Here is a 4,232-nt window from a genome sequence, read left to right as displayed (position 1 = left end):
AAAAAAACCCTTAATGCCTTCCTGTAGTTTTGCATAAACACCAAAATCCTTAACCTAACCTTCAGGACAATGCATGCCCTAGTCATGACACTTATAAAATATTTTCAGGAGCAAATTCCACTAAACAAAATTGACTCTTTGATCAATTTTTCTATAGAGCAGTTAAGCTAGTTTCATTTTTATGCTAATTTTTAACTAAAATAATGTGAGGCCAATTCTTGTCCCCCTTAATTTTATATTGTGAATGTTCTTTGAAGACTTTTTTTTTTCCTTTCTTTCTCTTTCATTTTCTTTCTGGCTGTGCCAAGTGCTTGCGGGATCTCAGTTTCCCAACCAGGGATTGAACCCAGGCCATGCCAGTGAAAGCCTGAAATCCTAACCACTAGGCCGCCAGGGAACTCCCTGAAGACCTTTGTTTTGACTGAGTTTCCTAGGTCAAATTTGCCGTTCTAAATTTCGTCAAGAAATTTTGATACATTCATAAACTTTTTTCACTTTAGCTGTGTTTGACTTTAGAGTGATTAGTTAGTTCTGTATAATCTGATATTTCCTTGGTTAATTTGCACTAAAAATATTATCAAGGAAATATGATTCTTCGTTTATATTTGACCTGTATGACTGTACCTATCATTAGTTTTGTTTTCTGTTGTTTATTTCTATAAGTAATTTATCTACAGATGATTAGTATTTATTCTTTAACCAATGAGCTGTCCCCTTTGTGTAGTTCAGGATTGTTCTATTATCAAACTCCGTTACCACTCTCAAAATTCTTCCAATTCCTTGAGGGCATAAAGAACATTCTCAGCGTCATAACATTTTGCTTTGTAAATATATATTCTTTTCTAAGGTTTTTCTTAATATTATGTAATACTATAAAACCATATCTGCAACTTGCTTTTTTTTTTAATCTTAAATTATAGATTGGCTTGCCATGGCTTTAAGGAAGCTTTTTAAAATGGGTACATCAGTTTATTTCTCTATTTAATGCATTTTCTAATACATCTGAGTTTCACCTGCTATAAGAAGGTAGGTGGCTGAAAACAGGGCAGGTCAGCTATATTGTGAAAAAGGGCTCTGCCACTTTTTTATAGGAAGAATGTTTATCAGAATTCCAGACCGTGTGCTGAAATAATAAACACTTTAAGAGGTGCTGTATCTGCAACATTTGAAGCATCTTTTCCAATTTGGCACAAGGTTTGCACCATAGAAATTCTTAGGTATTTCAGCCTAATTATTCCACTGCTAGAAATTTATCATAAGCCACTAATCTCAAAGAAAATTTTAAAAATGACTGTGTCTGTTTTTTATGTTTGAAATCATACGTGCAATGGTAAAATTTTTAAACAACAATGTCATTAATTGAAAAGCTTAAGTTTTCCGTTCTACTCACTCCCCAGAAATAGTCATAGTTCCTTGTATATTATATCCTTCCAATTTTTTCTATGCATGTTTATATATCCTTTTTCTTTGCATACTGTATATTATTTCAATAACTCTTGGATATCTTTACATATCAGTGTAAAGATAAAACTACTAATAAAAAACTAAAGATTTCTAGACCCTACTAAGTGGTTTTGAATCTGAGTTCCTCCCTCATTTTTTGTGAGGTGAATTCATATGTATCCAGATGGAAGTACCAAAACACATTCCCAGTAAGAATAATTTGTTCTATTAGTGCCATTGCTCAACTTTATTATTGTTGACCTAATATAACATCTGTGATCAAGGGAGTATGTAGATCATGCTTTTTTTTCTTTTTTTTTTTTTTTTTTGGCTGCACCTGGTCTTAGTTGCAGCACTCCGTATCTTCGTTGCAGCATGCGGACTTCTTAGTTGTGGCATGCATGTGGGATCTAGTTCCCCGACCAGGGATCGAAACTGAGCCCCCTGCATTGGGATCGTGGAGTCTTACCCACTGGACCACCAGGGAAGTCCCCATGCTATGGTTCTTCTGTAGCAGTTGGATCATTTAGAAATTGACAAACGTCATCTATTTACAATGCTTGGTGTCAGTTTATTTATCTCTTGTAAAAATAAAATACAGTGTGTGTGTGAAAAAAAAAAAAGGATTAAAGATTTGATAAGCTGTTTCTCCAAAGAAGGTACGCAAATGATCAATAAGCACATGAAAAGATGCTCAACATCATTACTCATCAGGGAAATGCAAATTAAAGCCACACCCACTAAATTGGCTAAAATCCAAAAGACAGACCAAACCAAGTATTGTCAGAATGTAGGGCAAATGGTGGGAATGTAAAATGGTGCAGCCTCTTTGGAAAGCAGTTTGGCAGTTTCTTAACAAGCACTTCCCATATGACCCAGCCATTCTATACCTAGGTGTTTACTCAAAAGAAATGAAAACTTGTGTCCATGCAAAGACTTGTATACAAATGTTCACAACAGCTTTATTAGTAATAGTCAAAAACTGGAAACAGTCCAAATGTCCATCAATAGGTAAATGGATAAACAAACTATGGTATATCTGTACAATGTAATACTATTTAGCAATAAAAAGGAATGAACTACTAAAAAGAAAACAAAAAAAAGAAATTGACAAATGGGTACTGTTTATAAGTCAATCAAAATCGTAAAAATTTTGTCCATTTAAAAATAGTAAATAAAAATACTTCTTTTGGTGACTCACAAAACCATTACAAAATTGTTTTTATAATGTAATTAATGTCAATCTATTATTTGCCTTGTAGTACCTGGAGTTTAATGAGAATGAATGATATTCATAGGAGTAAATATATAGGTCTCCAGACATTTTCCATTATCTCCTGTTTCTTGGTTATTTACTTCTGATATAATCTCTACCTCCTCACTTGAAATTTTCAGGTTCAATCTTTTCTCAAAATTCTTAGGAAATCTTGAGGGAAATTTTTCTTAGCTATTTTTGTTGAATAATAGTGTGAAAACTCATTTTTAAAAATTTCCTTTTGTTTCAAACAATTTAGATATAAAGTTTTAAGATTTCAACCGTTTGTCAGTTAAATCTAAGTAAGAAATATGGGAAGATCAGATAAAAGTCCTTAGTCATTTTGAGAAATAAATAGGAAGTGAAATCATACTCACTATATTTTAGAGTATCTCTTTAAGTATATATGATTAGATAATGTAGTTAATTTGAGAACTTTGTCCAAGTTAATTTTAAAACCTGGGTGATAGTATAAGGATTTACTATAACATATGACATTACTGTACTATAACTGGACACTTGGAAAAATATGTACTTCATAGAAGGCTATGTGTTATGTTGACATCTATGTCTTAAGAAGATAAACTGCCTAGAACATTTAATGCCTAATTTTAAAAATATAATTCCAAGATGGATAATTCAACAACAAAATAATCAAAATATTCCTGTTTTCTTGTTTAATAGTGTTCGAACAACATGCAGTTATCAATCAGACAAATTAAAGACAGTCAATTATGGAAACTTTTGGTTTTACAATATGATTTGAAATTCTTTCTTATTCAAGGAATTGGTTTGCTCATTACCCCTTTCTTGAATCAACAACAGTCTCTTCTCTCCTGGATCATTTTCATCAACATATAGACAAACTTTAGTGTTCACTGTCAAACAAACAAAATCTAATTTGAAACCATTTCCCCCTCCAGTCACTGCTAGTCTTTCTAGCATACCTTTCCAAAGAGAAGCTTATAGTTGCTATCTTCACATCCTAGCCCCTCCCCCATTCACTCTTTTTTTTTTTAACATCTTTATTGGAGTATAATTGCTTTACGATGGTGTTTTAGTTTCTGCTTTATAACAAAGTGAATCAGTTATACATATACATATATCTTTTCCTTCTTGCATCTCCCTCCCTTCCCCCATTCACTCTTGTTTTAAAAATTGTGATGAAATTTACCATTTTAACTATTTTTATTTATATATATTTTTGGCCTCGCTGTGCAGGACCCTCAGCAGTGAAAGCATAGAGTCCTAACCTCTGGACCACCAGGGAAATTACCCTTTAACTATTTTTAAATGTATTGTTTAGGGGCATTAATATATTCACAATGTGCCACCATCATCACCATCCATTTCTAGAAATTTTTAATCTTCTCAAACTGAAATTCTATACTCATCAATCAATAGTATCCCATTCCCCCCTCCTCCCAGCCCCTGGTAACCAACATTCTACTTTCTGTCTCTGAATCTGACTGCTCTAGGTAGCTCCTGTAAATGGCATATTACATTATTTGTCCTTTTGTGTCTGGCTTATTTC

This window comes from Monodon monoceros, unplaced genomic scaffold (genome assembly GCF_005190385.1).
Source record: "Monodon monoceros isolate NGI ecotype Baffin Bay Population unplaced genomic scaffold, NGI_Narwhal_1 Super_Scaffold_20, whole genome shotgun sequence".
Classification (NCBI taxonomy): Eukaryota; Metazoa; Chordata; class Mammalia; order Artiodactyla; family Monodontidae; genus Monodon; species Monodon monoceros.
This window is presented reverse-complemented; position numbering follows the sequence as displayed.